The 15,226-nt window shown below is 43.2% G+C and overlaps 1 non-coding gene and 1 pseudogene across 1 annotated transcript; both read left to right on the plus strand.

Moving 5' to 3' along the window:
- Positions 1-3,077: 3,077 nt before the first annotated feature.
- The window catches only part of LOC106611120 (stonin-1-like), a 32,879-nt pseudogene continuing 20,730 nt past the window's right edge, over positions 3,078-15,226 (plus strand).
- Positions 10,562-10,660, plus strand: trnav-uac (transfer RNA valine (anticodon UAC)). The gene is made up of 2 exons: positions 10,562-10,604; positions 10,625-10,660. It is a non-coding gene; the product is annotated as a tRNA-Val (tRNA).

Consider the following 15,226-nt stretch of genomic DNA (forward strand, 5'->3'; position numbering starts at 1 on the left):
TCTGGGAGTGAAATTGCCTCCAGGAGTTTTCCATTATTGGCCTGGAGCAAGGTTCAGGAAGCCTCAATACAAGGTTCTTCTTCCCTAGAAGCCACATTCTGTAATTTCAACAGGCCTGAATCAATGGGATTAATTGAAATAACCATTAAACAGCAGGGACAATGGCAGAATATGGCGTTAAGGCTGATGCACTTTTGAAACAATAGCTCAGTTAGCCTGTAGTCTACAAGGTTCGATCTTTCTTGGAACACTGCTAGATCAAACCACAGTTCAGTCCATAAGACGGAGGGAGAAGCTGAGGGTGAACCCTAACAGACATACCTGCCATATCTAACTTCCTTAGTCCTCATTAGAATGACCCAGCTCTCCAAGCCTTGACAGCCCCATTACCATTCTGGGCCCAGTATGTATAATTTGGGCTCCTGAGTGGCGCAGCGGTCTAAAGCACTGCATCTCAGTGCTAGAGGTGCCACTACAGATCCTGGTTCGATTTCAGGCTGTATCACAACCGGCCGTGATTGGGATAGGGCGTGCACAATTGTCCCAGTGTCGTCCGGGTTTGGCCGGTGTAGGCCATCATTGTAAATAAGAATTTGTTCTTAACTGACTTCCCTAGTTAAATAAAAATACAAAAGTCTCAGAGTAGAAGTGCTGATCGAGGATCAGGTCCATGCAATCTTATTCATTAAGATCTAAAAGGCGAAACTGATCCTAGATCAGCATTTCTACTCTGAGACGCTCCCTTGGGCTCCTACAGCCACTGAGCTCCCTCCATAGTTATTTATAGCATGAAAGGAACTTTTCCAGTGCCACTAGTTGTCTTCATACTTACTGTAGGCTATAACCCATTGGCTGTGGTAAATGTAATAGTGGGGGTAGGGAGTTGGTGAGGAGGCAGAGATTGCAGAATAACTACTGTGCTTAGATTATTTTTCATAAATTAGGCCTGTATCTCTGTGGTGAGGTTGGTGGCTGTGACGGATACAGATTGAAACCGGTGTTTTGCTTCTGTTGACTGGGAATCAATTGCTAGATTGTATGATGATTACAGCGTGTCTGCTCTCCAATGTGCTGGGGTGGAGGTAGTCTGGCATTGCAAGACATTACACCATACAGTATTCTCTAACATGCAAACTTATGACAGCTGGTGTCAAGGCTATGGTGGAGGGCATGGATGACATCAGAGCTCAGGTTAATGTACTAGCCTATATTTCCAATATCCTGGTCCCAGATCTGTTAGTGATGTCTTGCAAAACAGATCTGGGACAAGGCAATATTTCCACAGCTCTACCAAAGGAATCAACTGCTACCACATAATAGACTATGTAGTAATCGTTTTATTATATTTGGCCACCAGCCGGCTCTTTGGCAGTTAGCCTGGGGATGAGGTTTACAATATATTAGGCGTAACTCATTAAGTCATATGAGTTAAGTAGTAGTGTCTGTCCCCCATATCTCACCAGCTGTTCCAGTGTTCCACAGCCTAGTTATCACAGATGGTTTCATACTGGTGGTGAATAAAGAGAGGTGATTGGTTCTCTGCTCGAGTGCCAGTGACACATTTCCTGAATGCTGCTAAAACTGACTAGAGAGCAGAGCAGTGTCCTTGTATTCATTAGCAAAACGTTTTTCAACAGAAAACAAAAATATGTATTTCTTATTGGACAAGTCCAAGGAAACCCTGTCTGTTTTCTTCTATTTGGTGTAATGAACACTACCCAAGCTTTGTTTTCCCCTCCACCTAACCCCTCTAATTCAGTTCCATTCCATCTTCCACATTTCCTACTAGACCATGGTATTTTCATCCATCACTATCTATGTACAATTTACAAAACCCTACATTTTATTCCAACTCCAATGTATTCCACTTTTCACCACCTTTGAATAGGAGGGAGCTGACGTCTGAAGTCCAACACAAATTGAAATCGACCCCAATTCCTCTGGTAGTTGCTGACAGAGCAGAGCTGCACCTCTCTGCCTTTTCATTCAACAAGGCTGCACCTGTAGCGTTTAGACAGATGTTACTCATCGGTGTCCACTAGTATGTTCAGTGTTTCTATATTTATCCTCCTCAATTCCAGTGGGAGAACACAGGGATTGTGTGTGTGGTTGACTGGTGACAAGACACAATCACCGCAAAGAGCAAGATGTTACTTTCTCCTCCTCTCTAACTTCTTTATGTATTCAGTATTGTTCTCTTGTGTTGGGCTAAATATTACCACATGGCACTATTTGCTGAATTTCCACCAATAAAAGAAACAACTCAACTCGCCAGCTATTGAATAATTAAACCAACAGTCAACTCGCCAGCTATTGAATAATTAAACCAACAGTCAACTCGCCAGCTATTGAATAATTAAACTAACAGTCAACTCGCCAGCTATTGAATAATTAAACCAACAGTCAACTCGCCAGCTATTAAATAATTAAACCAGTCATGTGGGAAATTTCATGTTGCCGATCGGCTGAGGGAACATCATCTAACTGCACTGTGTTGGCAGATTTTTATGACACTTTGCAGATTAATCTGAGCCAAAATCCCACAAAATTCTACTAAAAGGAGCCCAAATGTTGATTATGAAAACTGTCTAATTTAGCAACACTAACTGTAGGAGAGGTCTCTTAGACAGAATGCTCACTAGGGGGGATTGTGAGGTTATGTATTGGTGTAAATAAGAGATGCCTGATACAGTATATTTCATAGCAAATGCACCAATATATAATACCTGTCAGAGGAGGCTGGTGGGAGGCGCTATTGGAGGACGGGCTCATTGTAATGGCTGGAATGGAATTCATAGAATGGTATAAAACACATCATACATATGGAAACCATATGTTTGACTCTGTTCCATTAATTCCATTCCAGCCATTACAATGAGTCCATCCTCCTATAGCTCCTCCCACCAGCCTCCACTGATACCTGTAGATTCTACAGAAAAACATTGTATGCTGTTACTCTGTGTGTTCTAATCTATGACAATGTTTTGTTCAGCTTTTCAGCAGGGAAGGCCTCTGTGGTGGAATCTGAGGATAACGTCAACAACAGAACCAGGAAGTACTGACTTGAACCTGGACGCCAAAAAACCCCAGCCATGTGCTCCATGAACAATCCAAACTGGTTGACCTTCGAGGATGAGTGTACTACATCTACGTCCCCTTCTTTTGCCTCAACACCCCTGAAGATCCCAGGGAGTGGGACAAAGTTGGCCTCAACACCCCTGAAGTCACCAGGGGCAAAGATAGGGTCACCCCCATCCTATGCCTCTACAGCCCTGAAGACACCCCCAGGTAGTGTGACAACGACAGGGTTAAAGACAGTCCCCCGTCCCAATGGCCTAAAGCTGGTACTGCCCCCAGTGGGAGATCCATCCTGGAGCTTCAGCAGTTCCCTTGAATTCAGCTCCCCTCCAATGCACTTTAACATCAATGGAAGTTCCTGTGTGCCCTGCAACACTCCTCTCTGCACGCCGGTAAGGGAGGCTCCTCCTAGCAGTGCATTACCTTTCCATTGCAGGTCCCGCGATCAGCACAACTTCTTCCATAGTTTCTCTAGTTCCTCCTCTGCCTCTGCCACCGTGCATTCTTCTTCTCCCCCAGGCCTAGACCAGGCCACCCACACAGGCACCACCCCACATCTCCAGAGTGACATCTCTGTCTCCGATGGTCCCGTTCCCCTCCTTCCAGGGGGACCCGGGACATTTCAACCCATTCTGGGAGGGGGCTGGTGAGCATAGCATGGACTCTGGGAGCTCCTCTTCCGACTCTGAGGGTGGAGGTTCTAGTCTGCCTTGCTTCTTCATCCAGCCGAAAGACGGCAACGATCCTCCTCGACCAGACCACCTCCAGAGCTCCTACTCCTACATCTGCCACAAGCTGGAGGGCCGGCGGGCTGAGGAAGACAACGATACTGAGGAAGGAGTAGGGATGGATAGAGGGGGGAGGAGAGGAGTAAGAGACAGGGAGGACATCAGGGAGGGACCATCAGCAGCCTTTGTCTCTCACAGTCTGTTCCGTAGCGAGAAGAGAGACGGCTGGTCTTTAATGCTGAGGATCCCGGAGAAGAAAAACCGAATGTCGTCCCGACAGTGGGGCCCCATTTACCTGCGTCTGCTGTATAGAGGGGTGCTCCAGATGTACTATGAGAAAGGACTGGAGAAGCCCTTCAAAGAGTTCCAGCTGCAGCCTCACTGCAGGTTGTCAGATCTCAAGCTGGAGAGCAACAGAGAGCCTCGTAAGATCCAGAGAGTGAAGGTGGAGCATGTGTCTTACACAGAGAAGAAGCGCTACCACCACAAGGTAAGAGGGCATTTTACATTTTTTTAATCACGTTTAAAAGCTTGGCGTTTAATCAACAATCCACAATGCATAAAATTTGATTGGAAGCTGGAGGTGTCCCACGAGGCTGAGGTGGAGCAGCTGCTGAAATTTGGAACCACGGAATACGGCGACATGGAGGATCTGTTAGAGACCATGGAGGAGGAGATTCTTAGGCTGACTCCGCCCCTGTCGCAAAAACAGCACTACAAGGAACAGGAGATGACACTGCAGATCACAGACCACCTCTGGGTGCAGCTGGACAAGGTACATTTACTTCTTCTTTCACTACCATACAACTACCGTAAGATAGCACACACAGTCTCTTCAGGAAATGTACCTAGTAGTTAGTGTAGTTCATTGGTATTTCAGCGTTATTACAGGTCGTTATTAAAAACTCATGAATTACTTGCTGTTACTTATTATATAAAAATTGAGAGCCTAAATAAGAAGGTTATACATTTCTATGAATGTCTTTTGCTAAAATCATTCACAAAAATGACTCCTTAGCGCCTGTTTTTGACATATTGCATGCTCCTTGGGGATCCTTTTTTTGCCACTCGACCTCTGACTAAAATCTTAAAATACATTTTAAGGACGGTGTGGTGATGGATCGGGCAGCCATGACGAGGATCCACTGCCTGGCGTTCCTCAACGGACCAGGGGAGTGTTTCCTGGCTCTCAACGACCTAGGGCTTCTCCGCTTCGACGCCAGCTACGGCTCTGGCTCTGAGGAGGTTGGGTGTTCATTTCTTAACACACATACCAACACAAACATACAATTTAACCTGCATATCAAAAGACAACACAATTAGTAGAAGTATCCAGGATGACACAAAAAGGTCGACTTAGGTCTATTTCAATTGTGGTCCTTTAATTTCCATTGTGGTCTTTCAGGACGACCTCCTTGAGGGCTGGATGGAGATCAGTGACTGCCCCTTCCACAAGTGCATCAATGACTTGGAGTTCCACAGGTCCCGGCTGCTCAAGTTCTCTCCTCCGGATGCCTGTAGAGTAGAACTGATGCGCTACAAGACGTTAGCCCTGGGATGTACTAACCTACCGTTCTCCGTCAAAGCCGTGGTGACTGTCCAAGGGGCCTACGTGGAACTCCAAGCCTTTCTCAACATGTCAGCCGCCTTCCCGTCATTTACCGGAGTGTCGGAGACTGAGCCGCTCTGCGAGAACGTTCTGATCCGTGTGCCGGTACCGGTGGACTGGGTGAAGGTGTCACGCACTGTGACGTTGCTACAACGGAAGTCCCTGATGGCCAGGATAAACCGGAATGCGTGTCTGGGGACAGACAGTGCTGTTGAGTCACAGCCGGTCATGCAGGTTACCGTGGGGACAGTCAAGTAAGAGAATGTGTACTCGGCCATGGTGTGGAGGATCGACAGACTGCCTGCTAAGAACATGGGTAAGGACTAAGAGGAAGAGTCTGGTTGTCTTTGATGATCGATTGATGATGGTCTATTGATAATCCCTTTTTGTATGGAATGCTGGCTTATTCTGATTTGGCTTTATTTTACATGTTACATTTACCGAAACATGTTTCAATATAGGCTATGTTAAAATGTAACTTATGTTCCCTAATCAGTTTAGCTAAAATACATAAACTCTTTATAGTATTATGGTTTGTTAAACTACAGCTTGGCTAAATAAATACTAAATCCCGTTGTTTGCATTGTGCCAGAGGATGGAGACCTGTATCTTTCAGATTCTGCTCATAGTGCTCTCCCAAGTGGTAGAAACTACACAATCTCCCTTTTCCCTCTCCCAGCAGTAGAAAATCCCCATACCTTCTCCTGTAAATTAGAGCTTGGTTCAGATCAGGAGATCCCAACTGACTGGTATCCGTTTGTCACGATGGAGTGTGAGATGGTGGGGGCCGTGGTCTCACAGACCAGAGTGACGTCACTGGGCACAGACAGTGACGTTCAGCCTCAGAAACATGTCACCAGTCGGACCCACTATCATTGTCAGGTAAGGGCTGAGATATTATTATATTAGATAACAAGTTTAATATCTATAATGTTTTGTATATATAATGCTGTTTAATATCTTTAATGCTGTTGTTGATGTTATTTTTGTTTGTTTCTATTTTGCTCTATTTTTGTTAGTTCCAAAGCAGAATCATGATTTGCGACTTATTAGGGGAACTGGGTATATATTTCATCCAACACAAAATATTGTCTGATATAGCGTAGTTATTTCTGTGACACCAGCTGACAAGGTTGGTCCCATACTGTCGTCTAGCAAACTCTTCTATTGTTGTCCTGCTCCACTGGGCACACACTGGTTGAATCAACGTTGTTTCCACGTCATGTCAATCAAATGATGTTGAACCAACGTTGAATAGATGTTGAATTGACATCTGTGTCCAGTGGGGCCATAGGGTGTATTCCATAATGAAACTACACCATATTGGTCTGTCCTTTTTATAGATGTAAATTGAGAAGAAGTGGATTGAGACAGAAGCACAGGGGCAATCAGGCTGCACACCACAGTAGTGATGATGATCAAGTCTTACAGGATCAAGTCTCACATTACCATACTTCAAAGTCTCGTTCATCGTGAGGAAGCCTTCGAATCAAGACTATACACAGGATGCCTTGATACAAGGACATCTTTAAAAGTGACATAACCTACATGTGGCTGATGAACACTTGTTATTATATTGTGTGTTCTTTATGGGCTCCTGAGTGGCGCAGCGGTCTAAGGCACTGCGTCTCAGTGCTAGAGGCGTCACTACAGACACCCTAGTTCAAATCCAGGCGGTATCACAACCAGCTGTGATTTGGAGTCCCATAGGGCGGCGCAAAATTGGGCCAGCATCCTCCGGGTAGGGTGTCATTGTAAATAAGAATTTGTTCTTAACTGACTTGCCTAGTGAAATAAAGGTTAAAATAAAATCAAAAGGAGCGTCTTATCACCTATAAGGCTGACATTCCATATTATTGTTTGTCCCTGTTGTATCCCTGTGTCATGACGTTGGCCTGTGGGTAAGGTTTATGACCCCCCCCATAAATACCTTTCCCCCTTCCCCTCTCTTACTGACCCTACTGAAGGACCTGAATAGCCTGTGTTAAATATAGAGAGTCTGGGAACATCAAACAAATGTGGAAAGGTACCACATGTTTTGTTAATAAAACCAGTTGGAAATATGCTTGGGAACGTAATGAGTATGTATGTCAGTTCGGTTGTCATCTGAGACATTATGACTGATGACAGGACGACATAAATTGTATCTGAGAAAGTATACACCCTCTAGTTATCAGAGTCACATGGAATTGTTATGCAATTGAAATGTTTGATATTGAAAATGTTTGTTAGGAGATGAAATGTCATTTTAGCTTCCGAATGAGAGATTTGGGTTTTCATAAGGAAAGTGCCCTGCTCGATCAGTGGCCCAACCCTGTGAAGAGACCAAGGGGTTATAAACGATGAAACACCTCCCTCCCCCTCCCCACTATATAATCCTTTGACGAAAAGATAACCAGGTAGTTCCAGTACGGGAGGGCTGCAGCCTCCACGTTAGAAGGAGACACACATATCAAGGACAGAACTATGCCAACCTCGGCGTGAGCTTTGATGGCGAATGGTATGAACTTTGAGCTTATTCACTACAGAAGTGATACTTCCTAGCCGTTGAGTTAGCAGCGGCCGCTGTCGACGTGGGCTAGGAAAGGACGGACGACGGATCCAGTCTAACAGACGGACGAAGATACCACCACGTATCCAATGTACCACCAGAGACATTGTTCCGAGTACAGGAAGATCTGTTGGCCAACCCGGCCAGCATCTACGACCAATCTACCGAAGCGCAGCTCAGAGTAAATATTTATTGCATTTTCCTTTTCCAAATGGGCGGTAATTTAGAATGCATAAGATAATGTATTTACGATAGCATAGCTGCTGTTTCTTTGTTCCTAAATCTTCCCGCTCTTTCATTCAAGCCCAACCCCCTTTCCTTTGTGAAACCAGCCATGATACAGGTTCCGTCCACCAGGACGTTTTCTGTATGACGTCATTGTATTCTGTGTATTTGTAATTCTGTGTGATTAGTTAGGTATTTAGTAAATAAATAATTAAACCCAATTTTGTATTGCTGATTCAACTTGTTAGCCAGGGTTCGTGAAGATAGCCAAGAATTTAAAACTTTCATTATGAGACTGAAAATAAGACAAGGATTAATATTGACTGCTATCGAGGTAAAATATTACTAAGTATTTTTAAGAGTTTATTCGGAAGATAACAGCTCTATAAACGTTCTTCCGTGGTGCCCCGACTTTGTAGTTAATTACATTTACATGATTAGCTTAATCAGGTAATATTAATTACAGAGAAATCATTTTATAAGTTAGCATGTCATATCACTTAATCCGGCATAGCCAAAGACACGACACCTGTATGTATGGATATTAACATGTTATAACCTAGCCTGGGTGCCAGACATGACAATTCTGTAAGGAGTTGGCAAGAGAGCAGAAACAGACTGGCAGCCAGGCTAGGTGTAACCTACATGGAGGAATCGAAGTAGGCTACAAAAAACAAATATATTATTATTGGAGGAATGAAGAACCCAACACACAGCCCTACCATCACAATGCACTTTACAGTTCTCTCAGAAGATTATTCATTGACAGGAGGTTGCAGAAGCTCTTTATAAAAGAGGAAATACCTTGCAGACATTTAACACACTCACAGGGCCAGTTTCCCAGTCACAGATTAGGCTAAACCTTGTCATGGACTAAAAAGCACTTTCAATGGAGGTTCTCATTGAGATTGCTTTACAAATCAAATCAAATTTTATTGGTCACATACACGTGTTTAGCAGATGTTATTGCGTGTGAAGCGAAATGCATGTACTTCTAGCTCCGACAGTGCAGTAATATCTAACAAGTAATATCTAACAATTACACAACATATACACACAAATCTAGTAAGGGAATAGAATTAAGAATATACAAATATATGGACGAGCAATGTCAGAGCGGCATAGAATAAGATACAGTAGAATAGGATATTGTATATACATATGAGATGGGTAATGCAAGATTGGTTGTTAGTCCAGGACAAGGCTCAATCTGTCTGAGATACTGCCCCATAGTGTTTAGGCTTATTTCCAAAAACTACTTGGAATGTATTTTCAATTTTAAGTAAAAATTGGGTAATTATATAAAATGTTGATCGCCTAATTTGTTGTTTAGCTAGCTAACCATGGCCTTTTGCACAGCTAAGCATGTAAACTCTCATCTCTTATTTTCCCATAGGTCAATATCATTGAAGTATGGTTATGTAATCCTAGAGATGCAGGAATTGTCTGCACTCACATATAAAACTATATAACAAAATGCATTGTATGTATGTATGTGTATATGACTTCAGTGCTAGTTATAAATAAAACAAATTTAATGCGTTTGCATTTTATGCATGCGTTTGTGAGAAGGGGGAGGGGTTCAACAAATGTAGAGGTCAAAGGTCACACCTGTGTTGGAGTCGACAGCCTGCAGTTTGAAGTAGCTAGCTGTTTTTAGTTATTTAAACCAAGGTCTGCTATAGCAATGTCCACTTAGGAAAGAACGACCAAAACCACAGATCTGTTAATATTGAAATAGGAAATTCCTATCAATATTTTCTGTTTGTCTGCTAGCTAACGTTAGCTATTTTGCTTACCTCGCGCTAGCTAGCGAGACCAAAGCAGCCGATCATCTTAGACCCTCGAAATGCTATCAAATTCAAGTCATGTGGTAAGGAGCAAGTTGCCCATAAACGGATCTTTATGTTGTTGTTTTGGTTACTTGGTAATGTGTATCGACATAGCCATGTCACTAACTTGATTGCCAAACTGTCAATTAGCCAAATAACTAGTTGTTAATGTTAGCTAACTTGGCTACATACTGTTCACTAGCTAACTAATGATCCATCGTGCTTCCTTGTATCCTCCTTGAAAACCCCTCCAGCCGAAGCTCTACCTGTCCATCATAGATGATGTGATTGAGAGCATGCGGGAGGTGTTTCTGGATGAAGGACTGGAGGACCGTGTTCTTGATGACCTGAGACAAGTGAGTGGGACTTTACGTAGATCAAGGATTTTTATAAGCACGATCCGGCAGACGCCGGCAGATGGCGATATCGACTCAATATCGCCAGCCTTTGTGGTACTTCTCTCCGTTCTTCTAGCTGACGTTAGTCCTCCCTGACTGGAATGACTTCACTTTGTTACACACAGTGGACTTAACTGCCTGCCCTCTTCACTGTGGCTCAGTTGGTAGAGCATGGTGTTTACAACGCCAGCGTGGTGTGTGCAACGCCAGGGTTGTGGGTTCGATTCCCACGGGGGGCCAGTACAAAAAGAAAAATGCATGAAATGAAAATGTATGAAATGTATACATTCACTACTGTAAGTCACTCTGGATAAGAGCGTCTGCTAAATGACTAAAAATGTAAATGTAAAAATGTAATTCACAAAAAATAACTGCATTCATGACGTATATAAATACTGCAGAATATACGGTATCACATTGAAGTGATGAAATCAAGAAAAGAGCATAGGCCCTACTGCAGTAATACTGCTGTGTAACTGGAACTGCAATCATATTTGGTATGGCTTATGTCAAATCAACTAACTAGCAAACCAACATTTAATCTGTAGCTCTGGGAGTCAAAGATTCTGCAGTCTAAAGCAGTGGATGGCTTGGCCCTCATGAAGAACACCATCAACTCATCCAACTTTGTGCTGCAGCTCCCTCCAAACTATGGACAGACGTTTACAAAACCTGCAGGTAATATGTTGGTAATGTTTTTATGTCCAATGGTACCTACCAATTATCTCTCCTTCCTCCCAAAGTGTGCACTTGTTCACTTCCCTTCACTGGAAATGACTGATAAAGGAAATATGGTGGAAACTCCCTCCACCAATCCAATGCTTTTAGATTTGTTGGAAGAAGTGTAAGAGTGTAAACTTCAGGAACATTAGATATTATTGGGACACACCCAAAGACTTCAACGCACCGCACCCATTGCTTTCTAGGCCTATTTCACAAATCAATGAGTTGATCCACCATATCGGGTAATTGTTGCATTTTCTACAGTGTGAGTTAATCAGGCCAATTGATTATTGCATGCAGATCGCTACGTATTTAATTGATTAGCCTAATCATTCCTTTCCTCTTCCTCTTTTCATCCCCAGCCTCTATGGTGATCCCTGCAGGTCAACACGTCCAGAGTTTCACTGCTAAGGCAAGTTACACAAAACTGTCGTACATTTTATGTACTTAACTTTTACAAACCGCTGTTTGGAAGAAGGGCCTACTGGCAGCCTGCAGACGAGGGGGCCTACTGGCAGCCTGCAGACGAGGGGGCCTACTGGCAGCCTGCAGACGAGGGGGCCTACTGGCAGCCTGCAGACGAGGCATTTTAGTCCTTCAACTCCTAGCTAGGTGCAAAAAAAAACTGTATTATGTTGGCGACAAAACCTGATTGATATGCCAAGTTGTCGGCACCAATGATCAGAGCCAGGCCGGCAGCAGTGATCAACACCAATGATTGTTTTGTGGCAATAAGTAAGGTGTTTTAAGAGGATTGTTTTTACAATTACATACCGAATCGATATCTAGCGTTCACCTGGTCAGTCTGTCATGGTGTTCCTAATGTTTTGTACCCTCGGTGTATATCTGCACACCTGATGAGGCTCCCGAGTGGCACAGTGGTCTAAGGCATTGCATCTCAGTGCTAGAGGCATCACTACAGACACCCTGGTTTGAATCCAGGCTGTATCACAATCGAACGTGATTGGGAGTCCCATAGGGCGGCGCACAATTGGCCCAGCGTCGTCCGGGTTTGGCCGGTGTAGGGCGTCATTGTAAATAAGACTGACTTGCCTAGTTAAATTAAGGTTAAATAAAAAATAAATATGCAGAATGATGTTTTCTCATGAGTATTAGACAGCCTCTAGTTTCCTAGGACTTAGGCCTGAACCCAGGACTCTCAGGAAAACAGTGCCCAGTGTTACTGACATTGACATGTCAACCCAGCAGTCCCATTATTTGTGTGAGAGCAGAGGTCAAGAAGATTTTTAGTTATTTTTGTGGCTTTCTTTTGCGAATGACTATGAATTAAGACATATTTCCTGAACTACTTGTCAATACTAGGCATCATATTAAGGTGTGGGACATTAATTGTTTCACAAGAAATAACTAGCAGGTCTATTACGCTCCAGCAGCTGGAATTTGTCTGTCCACCATTCACCAGTGGGAACATGGTGGCTCTCAGCACCAGACGACAGAAAGAGCTGGCCGACACTATCCTGGAGATTGTTTGTGTGGAGTTTACCTCTGCCCTCGACTAAGCATTTTAAAACCGGTAAATTAATCATTGGCACTGCTAAAGTGGATACCTATTCAACCGAAGTAGAAAATCTGGAGAACAGTGAATGTGACAGGTGTGATTCCGTGACCTGGAAAGTGCAAGCTAAATTGGAAGGGGTAATCCAACTCTTAAAAGAAAAAACGGAATTACTTAAGTCATTCCTGTAAATTCTATGTGTGGGTCACAGGACTTGAAACTGGTGTGGAAGCGGGCAACCCAACGTCCTTCATGAGCAATCTTTTCTATGAATTGTTCAGGAAAGAGATGCTGGCTTTTTTGCCACTGATTAACATTGCGGGTTAACTCGTCAATGGCTCTCACTGTATACGGATCCATAGCTTTGAAGTCAAGTAGTGAATTGTTCACCTTGCAACAGCATCTGGGGGTCTGACCTATGCAGGGAAGAGGATCAGCATCTACCCAGACCTCAGTGCCGAACTGCTGAAACAGAGGGAGACCTACAATGAGGTGAGATCCCAGCTACTTGAGCTCTCAAGCTAAACTTGAGAGGCGGCTTCATCCACCTGACAAAACTAATCTTGACCTTATAACACACCACACATGTTTTCCACTGCCAAGGAAGCTCAATACTTCTTGGAGAAGCACATCAAACTAAACACACAAGGGGACAAGCCGACTAATGGAACCGCATGACTGGCTCATTGTGCATGGATAGAATACCTGAATAATCATGCAGCCTAGCCTATGCCTATGATATTGCCTATGGTTCAAGACATTTACACAGTGCTAACACCATGCCAATTAATGTTTAGTCATTAGGCTTGCATATATCATATTTTTGTTCATGTTCATTTGCTTTTCTTCATTACCCACCCTTCCTGGTCCAGTCTGCTAACTTCATTACCCATTTATTGGATGGACCGATTTATTGGAGGACCGACAAAAGCCGATGCCGATTAACCGTCTGATTTAAAAACTAAAAAAAACTAAAAAACACATCGACAACAGCCACCCTCGAAGCAGCGTTACCCATGCAGAGCAAGGGGAACAACTACTCCAAGTCTCAGAGCAAGTGACGTTTAAAACGCTATTAGCGCGCACCCGCTAACTAGCTAGCTATTTCACATCGGTTACACCAGCCTAATCTTGGGAGTTGACAGGCTTGAAGTCATAAACAGCGCAATGCATTGCGAAGGGCTGTTTGAATGAATGCTAATGAGCCTGCTGCTGCCTACCATCGCTCAGTCAGACTGCTCTATCAAATCATAGACTTAATTATAACATAATAACACACAGAAATACGAGCCTTAGGTCATTAATATAGTCGAATCCGGAAACTATCATTTCGAAAACAAAACGTTTTTTCCTTTGAGTGCAATACGGAACCGTTCCGTATTTTATCTAACGGGTGGCATCCCTAAGTCTAAATATTCCTGTTTCATTGCACAACCTTCAATGTTATGTCATAATTACGTAAAATTCTGGCAAATTAGTTCGCCACGTGCCAGGCGGCCCATGTTGCACATACCCTGACTCAGCGTGCAATGAACGCAAGAGAAGTGACACAATTTCACCTGGTTAATATTGCCTGCTAACCTGGATTTCTTTTAGCTAAATATGCAGGTTTAATGTATTGTGTATTGATTTTAAGAAAGGCATTGATGTTTATGGTTAGGTACAGTCGTGCAACGATTGTGCTTTTTTTGCAAATGCGCTTTTGTTAAATCATCCCCGTTTGGCGATATCGGCTGTCTTTGTTAGGAAGAAATAGTCTTCACAGTTCGCAACGAGCCAGGTGGCCCAAACTGCTGCATATACCCTGACTCTGTTTGCAAGAGAAGTGACGCATTTTCCCTAGTTAAAATAAATTCATGTTAGCAGGCAATATTAACTAAATATGCAGGTTTTAAAAATATATACTTGTGTATTGATTTTAAGAAAGGCATTGATGTTTGTTGTTGGAGCAATGTGTACCTAAGCGATTATATGCAACGCAGGACAGGCTAGATAAACTAGTAATATCATCAACCATGTGTAGTTAACTAGTGATTATGATTGATTGTTTTTTTTGTAAGATAAGTTTAATGCTAGCTAGCAACTTACCTTGGCTTCTTACTGCATTCGCGTAACAGGCAGGCTCCTCGTGAAGTGCAATGTAAAGCAGGTGGTTAGAGCATTGGACTAGTTAACCGTAAGGTTGCAAGATTGAATCCCCGAGCTGACAAGGTACAAATCTGTCGTTCTGCCCCTGAACAAGGCAGTTAACCCACCGTTCCTAGGCCATCATTGAAAATAACATTTTACATTTTACATTTAAGTCATTTACAATCTAAAACATCTTATCCAGAGCGACTTACAATGTGTTCTTAACTGACTTGCCTAGTTAAATAAATCGGTCCTCATGAGAGCCAGTTTCATCATAGCGCTTGATGGTTTTTGCGACTGCACTTGAAGAAACTTTCAAAGTTCTTGAAATTTTCTGGATTGACTGACCTTCATGTCTTGAAGTAATGGCCTGTCGTTTCTCTTTGCTTATTTGAGCTGTTCTTGCCATAGTATGGACTCTTTCATAGTTTTGATG

This window comes from Salmo salar, chromosome ssa01, assembly GCF_905237065.1.
Source record: "Salmo salar chromosome ssa01, Ssal_v3.1, whole genome shotgun sequence".
In the NCBI taxonomy this organism is placed as follows: domain Eukaryota; kingdom Metazoa; phylum Chordata; class Actinopteri; order Salmoniformes; family Salmonidae; genus Salmo; species Salmo salar.